This window comes from Plecotus auritus (genome assembly GCF_963455305.1).
Source record: "Plecotus auritus genome assembly, chromosome: 11".
In the NCBI taxonomy this organism is placed as follows: Eukaryota; Metazoa; Chordata; class Mammalia; order Chiroptera; family Vespertilionidae; genus Plecotus; species Plecotus auritus.
The window spans coordinates 52,504,402-52,519,152 of NC_137777.1; positions in this window are offsets into that span (position 1 = coordinate 52,504,402).

A 14,751-nucleotide genomic window follows, 5' to 3' on the forward strand; every position below is an offset into this window, starting at 1 on the left:
GCTGGGGATGGGGATGGAGATGGAATGTACTGGGGATGGGGATGGGGACGGAATGTGCTGGGGATGGGGATGGGGACAGAATGTGCTGGGGATGGGGATGGGGACGGAATGTGCTGGGGATGGGGAAGGGGACGGAATGTGCTGGGGATGGGGACGGAATGTGCTGGGGATGGGGATGGGGACGGAATGTGCTGGGGATGGGGACGGAATGTGCTGGGGATGGGGAAGGGGACGGAATGTGCTGGGGATGGGGAAGGGGACGGAATGTGCTGGGGATGGGGTGGGTTTGGAATGTGGTTTCCGGTGATGCTGTGGTGGAATGGGCTATAACACGCTTCAGGAGCCAATGCCCACTGGAGTTTCAGGGCTCTGAGGGCAGGAAGAGGAGCCTTGGGCTCCGGAAGCATGGACAGTAGGCTCAGTAAGTGACCTGTCTTCTCCAGGGAGACACAGAAATGGCGTTAGAAATGTAGGCCAGGATCTGCGCCAGCGGTTCCTCTTCCTGGGGCCTGTGAAGGCCTCGCTTCCTCATAATGCAGCCCCCATGATGATTTTGGCTCAGAAGGGAAGATACTGGACCTTGCCATGTGACTTGCTTTATTCCTGTCTGCTCATTACATTGTTGCGACCTCCCCACCACCTGTAGCTTCCTTCCACAGACCCCCAGGGCGTTTGTAAGTAAAGAATCAGGGTTGAGCCCTAACCGGTTTGGTTCAGTGGTTAGAGCATCAGCTTGTAGACTAAAGGGTCCCAGGTTCGATTCCGGTCAAGGGCATGTACCTTGGTTGCGGGCATATCCCCAGTGGGGGATGTGCAGGAGGCAGCTGATCAATGTTTCTCTCTCATCGATGTTTCTAACTCTCTATCCCTCTCCCTTCCTCCTGTAAAAAATCAATAAAATATAATAATAATAAAAAAAAGAATCGGGGTTGAGGACTGTGCCCCCTGCTACATCCCTCCACTTGGGAGACTTGAACTGAATCGCTTTGAGACTTACATGCAGCCACGTTACACGATATCACTTCATTTAATACTAACAATGGGATAAGTTCAACTATCTTGGAGGATAATTTTATAGGAAAATGAAGCTTTTAGAGGTTACACAACTTGTAGGAAATAGTACCATATGAGGAATTCTGTTTGGTAAACTCCAAAGCCAAGTTCTTCATCATATTTCTTTTCTTTTAATTTTTCCCTTTGTTTTGTACTACCCCCCCCCCCTTTGGTCGATCCCGTCCTATTTCCACTAGGAAAATTGCAAGTTAGTGTGCGTCATCTTTACTTTTAAGCCAAGGCCTCATTCTGCACTGCATCCGTGTGCCTGGTTGGCTGATGGGAGGACCCTCTTCATCACGTGACATTGACTCTCACATCCATGAGCCAACCTTCCTGCCAGGACAGTGTGTAAACCTCTTAAGTATTTGATAACTGTGCTTCCGTGCAAGTGCTGTGCAGCGCGTTGCTAGGAGGATGGTTTATTGATGACAGGTGGGTGCCTGGCCGTGAACAGCTGGAGAGGGGCAGGTAAGGTAGAGGGAGGAAGTTACACAAGTGTGGATTCGGAAGTCTGAGAATGGTCTGAGAGGCTGACTCAGCTGCTGCCTAGACTGACTTTAATCACCATCCGGTCGATTAAAGAGGCAACTAATCCCACCTAAACAGGTTCAAATGTAGCCTCTGAGAACCTGTTCCTGAGACTCAGTTATGGTCTCCTTCAGACCTTTGGAAGTTTGTTTTGATGTATATTTTACAAAAATCATGGAATTCTTAGTATGTTTTGATATTTTATTATTATAGGTATATAAAACCATCATAATATTTGGCTAAGAATAATATAATAATTATTTTTGCAGTGTCTAGACCAGGCATGCAGAAGAGATGAGATGATTATTCATCTCAATTTGCAATGGCCCAGTGCTATTTTATCCCATGCATCATGTCATTAACTACTTTCCCACTCCTGTGTCATGTCTCTCTTTCAAGGACATGAAGTAGGGAAGTATCAACAACAAGGAAACACTAAGCATCGATACGGAAGTACTCGTTAAAGGACACAATTCTTAGCTCAGTAGCAATAAACAGTAAGAGAGAAGCTGAACGCGGTCCTTTCTGCAGAAGTTGATGGGTGGTGCCCACTCGTGCCACGCACTGTGGACATTGTGAGGCTTGAGCGGCAGGTTCAGTGCGGCTGTGAGACCAGATGGATGGAGCTTGACTTCACAGCATGGATGTGACTTTGGGGGAACCTGCCGTATAAACAACACCTTCTTGGGAATCAGGTCCTGGCCTAGGGTAGGGGGCATCTCTCCATCCCGGTGCGCGGTTGCATCACTTACTTGTAAGTGTGAGAGATGCTGCTCAAATGAGCAGGCTCACCATTTGCCAGTTAACAGCATGCTTAGCCTTGCTTTTAGTGTAAGTTATACAATTGATACTTACAGGTTTATCTGGGGATAAACGTTTTATTCAGTGTTTTCCTGTTAATAACTGTTAATTTCCTAGGTCAGTAGAGGAGGAAAAAAATCCAATTTTTGCTTGCCAATACAAAATGTAGGGTTTTGTTTCTCAGGATAAAACTGTCCACAGGTCTGAGGTAGGAGAGTTTTGCTGAGGAAGTCACTCTGATCAAGAAGGTGCCTGCCCCTCCTGGACACAATGGAAAAGCGAAAGCAAACGTGATTGAATGGAATAGCATGAGCAACATGTACATAGGCTTTTGCCACAAGTCCGACTAAGTCATGCTCAGCTCTGCGATGTAAGCAGATGAACAACTATATGGCGACAAACTAGACAACCTGGCGAAATGGACAAATTCCTAGAAACATACAATCTTCCAAATCTGAGTCAGGAAGAAGCAGAAAACCTGAATAGACCAGTAAAAACAAATGAAATCGAAGGAGTAACAACAATAATAAAAACTCCCAGCAAACAAAAGTCCTGGACCAGATGGCTTCACAGGTGAATTTTACCAAACATTCAGAGAACGAACACATATCTTCCTCAAACTATTCCAAAAAATTCCGGAGGGGGGAAGGTTTCCAAGCTCTTTTTACGTGGCCAACATTACCCTACTACTATTTGAGTGGGACCATGGTTTCTTGCAAACTGGGACATCACTCCGGGCAGGATGAACGGGATGCCGTTCCTCCCCCGGCCCTGCGTGTCTGTGTTTATTCTTCCTTTTTCACCTGCACAGTCTGACCCTCGGTCCATTTGAATGAGGATCAGGTCCGAGTTATTATAAAAGCTACTTGTAAAGAATTTCCTCCCAATTTCAAATCTTGAAGGCAGCCACAGCAGATTAAATTATTTTTAGGAAGTTAAGTTGTGCTTTATTACCTCTTTTTAAATGTTCAGAATTTACTTATTAGTTATTTTATAGGTGTCCTTCATGACTGCCTTTGTATCAGACCCCGGGAGCAAGCCTGTCAGTGGGAAGGCCTGTGACTGAGCAGAACTGAAACTGCATGTGCTCTCCGCAAGTGGACCACGGACTGGAAAAGAACCCAAGCGCAAAGACACAATCTTAAGCGCGGAGCTTGCAATGGCGATGGGTGTTAAGGCTTTAAAACTCTGATTCCCTGGATGGAGGAAAGGGTGAAAGCGAACCTGGGACGTTCATCCCTCCTCTAAGGGGAGGCGTTTGCACTGAATCGTTGTAACATGACTTGGAGAAAGAGGTGTGGGAACCCGAATCAGAGTCCTCCAGGTGCTCAAGGCCAAGCTGCCATACGCAGGTGCAAAGGCAAGGACACAGCAGTTTTACGGTACGCACTGCGCAGGCGTGCCTTTCTATAACCCAGACAGTGATGCCACTATTCGGCAAGAAGCCTCTTTTGTCTGAACTGGTATGAAGATGTGTTGCTGACCAGCCGGTGCACGGCTGCTTGGTGAGGCTCCTTTGAAGAACTGTTTTGCCTGATGGCTCCTCCTTAGCCATGGCTCCGTGGTCTGCAGTAAAGTCTCTCCTGTGCGCCCGTGGCCGCTCACGTCTTCTCCATCTAACACCTGGCGTCTGAGGAACTTGCTCCCACAGTTGGTGTAGTGGAGCAGGATCAAGGAGGAACTTGCTCCCGCAGCTGGCGTAGAGCAGGGTCAAGGAGTAAGTGCTCCGACAAGAGGCCTTTTGAGAACTGCGTTACTTTAAGAGCACTCTTGTCTTGCTCCCAGACTTTTCTTGTTCTGGGGCCGCCCAGGTGCTGCTCCCTCGGGCTGCAGGTGCTGCGGGGACTGGTGACGATGAAAGGCAGTGACCTCAGGAGGAACGGGTCATCAGAACAAACCTGCAGGGCCTCGTGCGGGTGAGGGGTCATCGATCCTCACAGGTACGGGCCGGGGCCATCTGCCACCACCAGCCTGCTGGGCCTGGAAGGCGTGGCCTGGGTGGGGAACAGCCACGCCTCCCTGCTGTTTCCACTCAGCCATGGGCCCCAGGCCCCGCCCAGTGGGCCTGCAGTTGCCCCACTCAGGGCTGTTCTCAACAAACAGCAGACCCCGCCCCAGGCTGTGGCCACTGTGGGTCTCCCCTGGTTAATATCAAGCTTTTGGGAGGGTCCCTGTACTGAAAACGTTTCTACTTTCAACCTCCGACTTGTTCCACAGCAGCCGATAACGTGTGTCTGGTGATGAGCCTGGATTCTCAGTGGTTCACACAGCGTTTCTCTGCCTTTATTTGGATGAATCCAGTCTCTGCTTGTCTACACCTGCTCTCAGCTCAGGTCAGAACTCCCTGGCTGCCCCCGGCAAGTTCATCACCTCTCCCTCGTGTGCTTTAGTTTTGTCATGTCTCTTAAAGAGCGCTTTACAAACTCCAGCACCAGCTCTTACAGCTGTGAATTAATGGGCTTCCAGAGGTATGGCACCTGTGGCCCATGGGAAATGTTTGCATGATGGTCGGCAGGACTCCCCATCACACGGGGCATCGCAGACCCCTTGGTGGTGCATTTCAGACAAACAGGGCCTCCCTCTGCTTTGTGACACATAAACAAAGAACAAACACCAGGTGCCTATGTGAGTGAGAAGGATACCAGTAATATTTGCAGTGGACACAGGCATGAACCTGGTCTGTCCTGGGCCATTGGATATATGGTTGTTAGTCAGCATTCGTTATAGGCTTTATATACATAAAAATATCTATTATGAGGAATTGGCTCATGTGATTATGGAGACTGGCAAATCCAAACTCTGTAGAGCCCGGGTCCCAGCGCCAGTCCCAAGGCGGGGAGCTGCTGTTGAACCCGGAAGAGCTGATGTCTGGGTTCGAAGGTGCTCTGGCAGGAAAGTTCTCTCCCACTTCAGGGTCAGCCTTTTGCTCTATTTTGACCTCCAACTGATGGGATGAGGCCCACCCACATTATGGAGAAAATGGCTTTCCTAGGTCTACTTATTTAAATATAATCTCATCTAGACACCTCCCAGGACATCCAGAATAACGTCTGACCAAATATCTGGGCCCGGTGGCTCAGCCCACTGGGACATGAAATTAGCAGTTGCAGCACCCCTCTGACGTGTTTCCCCGCAGCAGATAACGTGCATCTCGTGATGAGCCTGGGTTCACAGTGGTTCACACCGCGTTTCTCTGCCTTTACTCGGGTGAATCCAGTCTCTGCTTGTCTACACCTGCTCTCAGCTCAGCCAGAACTCTCTGGCTCCCCCCGGCACATTTATCTACCTTTCCATCCCGTGCTTTAATTTTGTCATGTCCCTTAAAGAGCGCTTTACAAACTCCAGAAGATGTTTTGTTTTCTTATTTCCACAAGGTTTTATCTAAGGACAGATGAGTTGGCTAAAATACATTTGAAAAGCACTAAGTATTTTTTTTAAATGAGATCATAATTTTGCATCAGATGATCCAAGAAAATGCTGAAATTGCATGTGATAATTTCTTCTTCATATAGATGTATTTTTTCTGAGGAGAGGGCACACAAATTTCTCATTTATTTAAAGTGTTCCATAACTCACAACCAATTAATCACCATTGGCCAACTGTTTTGAATGACATCTTGTGTTTTCAAAAGGAGATATGATTTAGAAATTACATACAAAGATGTTGAGCATATTGATATCTAATAAATCCCCTATGTTTCTATTGGATCACTAACACAATGGTATTGAAATGATACAAAGATTCATAAGCATCAGAAAACAAAAGAGAAGAAATGCGATTTTAATCTACACGTAGCTATAGATATTTCTGCCTGCTGGATATGTGGAGAAGTAAATATCTTGCTGCTTACCAGCCTCCACGGCAGCTTGGCTGAGAAAATTCATTGAGTCAGATCCAGTTTAAACAGGAATGTGTTCGGTACAGGAGCACTCCCAAAAGCTTGAGAGTAAAACAGGGCCATGGCAATCCAAACAGCATGCTCACGATTGAACCGAATCCCAACAGTCAGATTAACAGGGCCGAATCCAAATGCCAGGAACAGGCTTTCAGTATAAGCTGAACTTGATTTATGACAAAGTAAAATTTCAAACCAGTAGAAAAATAACAGTTTCTTTAACTAGCGATGCTGGAAGCATTATGAGCTAGAAAAAATATAAGATTCCTGCCTCAAATCATAATCCATAACATGAAAACCATCATAACTGGCACATTTGCCTACGTAAAAACTCAAAATCTTTGTATGTCAACATATGAATAAAAGTTTAAAAATGTAAGATTCAGTTATTCAAAATGAGTAAGTTCTAGAGATTAGCTATATTTAACCAATATGCCTATAATTAACAATACTGCATTGTACACTTAAAACTTGTTAAAAAGATAGATCTCATTGAATGGTCTTATTACAATAAAAAACAGCTTAATATACTATTTCAAAACAGTGAACATCCTCATTAAAGATTCCTTTCAAAAAAGAATGAGTAATAAATACCTGAATAATAAAATATCTAGATAATGAACAAAGCAATACAAAATGACAAAAAGAATGGGTGTTGTTTAACCTCACAACTGATTAAAGAAAAGTAAAAATTTACACATTTTGCATTGTTCAACATGAAAAATTGAGGAGACATGATAGCCAATGTGGGCAGTGGTTCTGGTAACCAACACACCTTATAGAGGGGAGTTAGCGTACACAACAGAGTGTAGAAGAATTTGGTAATATATATCAAAACACTTTAAATGATAATATCTTTTGATCTAGTAATTTTTCCTCCTAAAATTTACCCTAAGGAAATCCTCATGGATGTGAATTAGAGCATTAACATTTAATAGAAAACGTAAAAATATATTTAAACAAACCACATTTACAACCGCAGAATACTATTGAGGAATCTTAAATTTATATGATGGAAATACTTGCAGGTGTTAAAAATGCAAAAGAATAGATACTCTGTGGCAGGCAACAGTATTCAGGGTGATTAATGTTATGGGAATCAGTAGTTTATAAAACATTATGCATAGTATAATCCCGGTGGAAAAAATCTTGAGAGAAATATGTTAAAATATTAACAGTGATTATTTCTTGTTTGTGACTTTTTTTTGTCATTTTCTGTATTTTCCAAAATTTCTTAATCATTGATTTAATTTTGTAATCAGAAAAAAGCTATCCAAAGTTACTAAATATTATACAAAAAGGTGATAAAGTAAGACCCTTCCTTCTGCTTGCATTCATTTATTGAGCTATTTACACACACACACACACACACACACACACACACACTCATTACACACACGCACGTACACACACATGCACATGCACTCACCTCTCAGAGTACAGATCTCTTTGTTTTGCAGCACCAGCTCTTACAGCTGTGAGTTAATGGGCTTCCAGAGGTATCGCACCTGTGGCCCATGGGAAATGTTTGCACGATTCTCTGCACGACTCCCCATCACACGGGGCATTGCAGACCCTTGTCACTACTTGGTGAAGGGGTTTGGTTTGTGTGGCCAAATCTGCTATCCGAGGAATTTTCTTCAAGCCCAGACCTGACCATCCTCAGATACTCAGAATGTGACAGGCCTAAGGGATATTTGTTTTTTCACTCTCCCTTCAGTTACTCCCTGAGGAGTTCTCTGTCAGCAATTGATAGAAGATTCACTACTTCATGGAAGTCAAGGAGCAGCAGTGCTATGTCTATCTACTATTTACTTATTCATCCTCCCTCCCTGTTCTTTTGTTCCTTCCTTTCTTTCTCTCTCTCTGTTCTTTTTTAAAAAAATATTTTAATTGATTTTCAGAGAGGAAGGGAGAGGGAGAGAGAGATAGAAATATCAATGATGAGAGAGAACCATTGATTGGCTCCCTCCTGCACGCCCCCTACTGGGGATTGAGCTCTCAACCCAGGCATGTGCCCTTGACTGTAATCAAACCTGGGACCCTTCAGTCCGCAGGTGGACTTTCTATCCACTGAGCCAAACCAGCTAGGGTTTCCATTCTTAAAAAAAATCCTCATCCCAGGATATGTTTTATTGATTTTGAGAGAGAGAGAGAGAGAGAGAGAGAGAGAGAACACATTGATGTAAGAGAAACATTAATTGGTTGCCTCCTGAATGCATCACCCCTACTAGGGATCAAACCAGAAACCTGGGTGTGTGCCCTGATCAGGAATGGAATCCACAGCCTTTTGGTGTATGGGATGATGCTCTAACCCAGTGGTCAGCAAACTCATTAGTCAACAGAGCCAAGTATCAACAGTACAATGATTGAAATTTCTTTGGAGAGCCAAATTTTTTAAACTTAAACTTCTTCTAATGCCACTTCTTCAAAATAGACTCACCCAGGCCGTGGTATTTTGTGGAAGAGCCACACTCAAGGGGCCAAAGAGCCACATGTGGCTCGTGAGCCGCAGTTTGCCGACCACGGCTCTAACCAACTGACCCACCCAGCCAGGGCAACTCTCCCCATTCTTTGTTCTCGCCTTCCTTTCTCTCTCCCTTCGCAGGCACTCCTGTATACCAGTATACCACTTAGCGTTGCCCAGCCATGGTCAAACCCCCTCCCGCCTTCAGTGAGCTCAGTTACTTGTGGTGGTGGTGGTTGAGGGGAGGGATACCTGTCCTTAAAATAAAATTTGCCATTAAAGTGTTACGTGTTTTTAGAAAATGTATGAGTTATTACTTTGCAGGGCTAAACTGAATAATTCTCACAAGGATTTAGTGACAAAGCTGGTGAAAAGCTTAAGTGTTTTGACAGAGCCAAGCGACTTGCCTCACTGTTCAACAACCTGCTACTATGGAGCACAGCCTCTTGGCATGATGACCAATATGCAAACCCCGTCCTAGCAAATTGGTCTCTCTTTTCCAATATGCTGCTATGGGCTGAATGTTTGTGTCTCCCTCGACCCCCCAAATTAATATGCTGAAACCTAATCGCCAATGTGACAGTATCTGGAGGTGGGGCCTTTGGGGGTGAGTAGGTCCTGAGGACAGCGATCTGAATGGCATTACTTCCCTTATGGAAGAGATGGCAGAGAGAGCCCTGGCTCCTTCTCTCATGTGAGGCTGCAGTGAAGATGACAACCCTCTGCGAGGATGCAGTTCCTCACAGACACTCAATCTGCAGTGCCTTGACCTTGGACTTCCCAGCCTCCAGAGCTGGGAGGAGCAAATGTCTGTTTCTATCTATCTATCTATCTATCTATCTATCTATCTATCTATCTATCTATCTATCATCTTTAATTAACTTTTTCTTAGTGTTGATATTATTGCAGGAGTCCCACCCCCATTTGCCTTCTTCCATCCTCCCTTGCCTACCCCTTCCTTTGCCTTCACCACTTTGTTGTCCATGTCCATGGGAATTGCACATATATTCTTTAGCTAAGCCTTCACCTTCTTTATCCAGTTACCCCCACCTGCTCCCCTTTACACAAGCCAGTCGTTCCATGTATCTATGTTTCTGGTTCCATTTTGTTTGTCAATTTATTTTGTTCATTGGATTCCACTTATTAGTGAGATTAACAGGCCCCTCCAATACCCCCCCCCCCATCTGTGGTATTCTGTGACAGCCATTCAAAGGGACTAAGACATCCTGAATGCCCTTTCAAGCTTACCCTGACCAATAACAAGGGTTTCTTCTCTTTGTTCACTATTAACTCTATATAGGAACATCTCCCAGTCCCAATCTCCAACCCCTGCAAACTGATATTTCTTTGTCACTGTTTGCAAATGTCAGTCTTCTCAGAACATCAGGTCTCCCGAGGGTGGTTAGAAGAGTAAGTTGGGATGAGAAAGGTGAGCTGGGATTTTAATTTGCATGTGGGAATTTCCCCCTAGAGACTAAAAGGAGAGTCAAGGCCATGCCACTCCTCAGAGTTCAGACAGCACATGCACTCATAAATGAAAGATAACGGAGTATGGGTAGACAGGATTCAGATAGAAGAATGTTCTGATTTATTAAGCTTGTCTTTCTAAGTAAGATAAAGTGGTCAAGCTAAAAGACAATCCGAGTCTCTTCTCCCTGCATCTCAGAAGGAAGTAATTCTGCGGGAAAAACCTTGGGAGAGAGACAACTATGAAAATGGGCTCCGCTCTGACAGGCAGACACTGGGAGAGGGGCTGTATAATTTTGTACATTGACTGAAAGTAATTCACAAAGTGTTAATTGATTCCCTCTTCTAATCAAGGTGATGCCCAGAGACTCTACATAAAGCACTAAATCACCGCCTGGAATTGAGTGTTGCAAGCTGGACTATAGTTTAGGAGGAATGCTGATCTTGGATTGGGCTGTGCACAGCCACCCCCTCGTGCGGAGGCCAGGGGCGGGAAGGCAGAGAAGGGCAGGTGATGGGACCACTTCTATTATTTTCATTAGTGCTTCCTGTGAATTAACTTTTGCTGCTATGGGTGTTTAATTCATTTGAGTGTGAGGAGAGGGAACCGGGGAGTTAACATGGCATCTAGACAATGTGCATAGCTTATGTTTTTTCTGCGATTCCCTCTGTGACCTTGGGAGCCTTCCTTCACTCTAGTTCCCCTCAGCATCCATGAACCCAGGAAGAGATGCCAGGTTCTGAAATCTGAAGGAGGGTTTTACATATGTACTTCACCTTGCAAACCAGGCCAGTATTTGGATTAATGTTTCAATGTTTATTTCTCTTTCAGCATGGGAAAAATTTTGTTTGGCAGGCTGGATCACTCCATCTTAAATAGGGAACATTTTCATGGGTAGGAGAGGAAGAAGAATAGGCGAAATCTCTCTTTTCCAGTCTTGAGGGATTGTGGGAAGAAGGATGAAAGAGGCATGTGATGTGGATCGCAGTTCTATTCTTCAGACATCAACCTAGCGTGGTAGTGTGTTGGATAAATAAGGATATCACCAGGTACAGAGGGGGAGGATCTTCTCCATCTCCTGCTTGTGACCAGGAGGAAGCTGCATTTGTACTTTGCACGCTAACACACGCCACTGAAAATGTGCCTGGGAGAACTCAGTAGCAAGCACCTGGCTAGCAGTGTGGCCCTTTAGCCATGGTCATAGGATGGACCGTCTGTGTCTACTCCTGTCTGGGGTGTAAAGACTCCCCTGGCGTTCAAATTGTTTGCAAGGACACAGGAAAACTGCCACAGAGATCACCTGCAGGTAGATTCTGCTCCCTTTTTGTGGCTCTGACTCTGCATGTTCCTGGCTTTTTGCGTCTCTCTAGGTCCGGCTTTCTTGTTCTGAGGTCCCAGGTGCAGGTGCTGCATGGGATCTGTGGGCCCACCACAGTTGTTTGCATAGGGACAGGCATTTCTTTCTGATGAAGATCCATATTTTCATGAAATATTCAAAGAGGAACGAGACTGAGTAAACTTGAGGATTCTTGTTCTATGTTTGTATGTCAGCCTTTTTTTTTTGTCTCATTAACTCCTCTTTCTGAAATGTGGGCTGGAGATATATCTTTATCAACACAGAAAAATGCTGCTTTCTGATTATAACATAAAGAGGAAAGAATGAGAAAATTTTATATATTTATTTAGAAGTTATGTGTACTTCAGTTTATTATTTCACTATAATTCATTAGTTATTTTAAAATAAAAAAATCAAAATAAAAATCACGTCTTATATATTTTATTTTTAAAATTAATCAGGCTGTATTTCAGATATATAAATATATAGAAAGGTAAATGTAGTGGACATGCATATACCCACCAGCCAAGGTAAGAGTTGGGACCCCTGTGACATCTCCATATAGTTATCTAACTGACTACTTCAGATAAATGCCTAGAGGCAGAATTTCTGCACCAAAAGCACAGTGAAATCATTGTTTGAATACCTTTTATTTATTTGTACTTATTTATTCATTAAGTATTCAGTATCTATTGAGTGCTGGGAATTGTGCTTAGGCCAGAAATAGGGAGATACTTGGCACAGTTCCTGTACTCAGTAGTCTTGCATCAGATAATGTGATAATGAAATTCAGCATGAAAAGTGATGACCTGGACATAAGAATGAGATACAACAGGAGTGTAGGAAGTTCAACTCAACTGGATGGTCTGGCAGAAGAAGCGATGAGATGGTGAGTTAGTTAAGAAAGGAAGGCAAGCATGGAAGACTTCTCAAGTGGAGAGCAGCATTCTCAAGGGCAGGAATGAGGGAGCAGGTCCCGGTGGGAAACGGTCCCTGGTCTGGTTCATCGGGGGCGTGGGGCTCTGAGAACAGTGAGGCAGAGAGGCATAAAAGAAGCTGAAGTGGAGTGTTAGAAATGAAATATTAGTTAGTACTACTAGAAGCATAAGTTGAAAATTGTTTTTTTAAATGAAGTTACAATTAACATGTTTGATAGGGAGAAGTTATAGAGGGAGAGACTGAGGATCTTAGAAAACCATTAAATTATTTGATGGATTTTAGTAAGTATGCTGTTCTTCCTGTGTCTTCACTCCTTACATTTTACGAACTGTACTTCCTTTTGAAAGTCCGTGTAATATTCACGGCTCATATCTAGGGTGAGGTGTGCAAAAGGAAGACTGTGGTTCTTGCCTTCACATGCCATCCCCCCATGGGGCTTGAGGAGGCAGTACCAGGGGCTGTGTGTCGTCTGGACTGGACATTCTCAGTGTCCATATTGATTGTTCAGTGGCAGGCTGTGGTGATGGGAAGGCGGGGACTGGTGAAATTATCAGCTTCTTTTCACTAAATACAGAGCATCACCGGTCATGCCAAATAAGTCAGTTGGCATCAATGGCTAGTAAATCATGATATAGGCAACCCCCGTGCAGTTTTTATCTAAAGGAGTCATGCTAAAATTTGACTTAGGTTTTATCTAAAGTTTGTCACATTTTAGGGTAATACCATTGACCCCAGGGAAGACAGTAAAAATGGAGTGTGTGCCATGTGATCATCCCTAATAGTAGACTCAAGTTCTTCACCTGCCCTTTGATTGCCTGGCCATTGCGAGCTGCAGATAACTGGAACAGCGCACAACGCCCTGACCTTCCAGTCTGGGCATCTGCTGGAAGTTAATGACCCGCATCACTCTCGGCCACTGTGCTGTGCACTTCCCGCAGCAAGGCAGGCTCGTGTGGGTAATGGGAACCGTTCTCTGCCTCCGTGGGAGTAAATGATCTCAAATGAACTTGGTTCAAAAAACTTTTTCTTACAGAACCATTCACACTGCTTTTGACCTCGTACGAAACTCATTGCTGCAAAACGGTCATTGTTGGTTTGAGAGGGAAAATGACATAACTATCATGTATGACTGGTATAACCTGAACCATGAAAATTGAAGAAAAGGAATTTTTTTTTTACATTTTCTCTTCTTCTTGCTGTGTAGTATTATTGATTTTGCTATTCTTATACTTAAGACTGGCTTTTGGGGTATTTATATTACCCAAGTAATAGGCTTTCCAATTTCCTTTGGGAATTATAAAACTGGCTTCTAGACTAAATTGTTTAGTGTTATTTTTACCTATTTTGAGTTTTAGGTATATAGAATTCTAAAGAGGGATTTCCATTGTCCTAATTTACCCTAAAAGTTAGAAAAACTAGTCTAGTTTTGAATTTTAAGAAATCCTTATCTTACATGGAATACTATAAGAAGCATAAAGCCAGTTTTATGTTTATAAAGTTAATTAATTTGTTAAATGCATGTATGTGCACACATGTGTGTATTTTTATTTAACAAAGGCAGTGACATACCTGAAAACTACAGGAAAAATCCAGGGCTTTGGAGGAAACATTTGAATGTTAGGGGAATTTCAGTTCGTGAAAAACCTTAGGTAGAACTAAGCAAACCATGAACTCATTGAAAAACAATAAAATTAGGGAAAAAAAGTCACTAAAAGATCATTTTAAAGATCTAAGAGAATTGCTGGAATGCTGTTTTTTTAAACTCAGATCTTTATTAGCACTCTTTAGAACACTTGAGATTTAAAATGTATTAATTTGTTAAGACATGCAAAAAAGTGTAACAGTGAATAAAAACCACAACTGAGAAATATATTGGTTAACATTTCAAATATGTATAACCAATGAATATGACCTAGGTTTTTATTCAGAAACTTGAATCTATAGGTATAAGCAAATTTCTGTTCACAAAGGTCACATATGCAGGTATATGGATTAGAAGCGTGCATCTAGCTTATGGCCAAACTGTTTTTAAATGCAGAAATGTAAAATAATATCTTGAAAATATGAAAAGATGGTCTACACACTTCAATAATCAAATGTTGCTTATACCAGATGTATGACAGCTACAGGATTCAAGTGATAAGCAATAAGGTCTATAGAAATTAATACAGGTCAAAGAGAACGGGAATATTTTTACATTTCACTGAAAATACACTGACTACTAGAATATGAAATCTAGCAGAAACTTAGAAAAAAATGA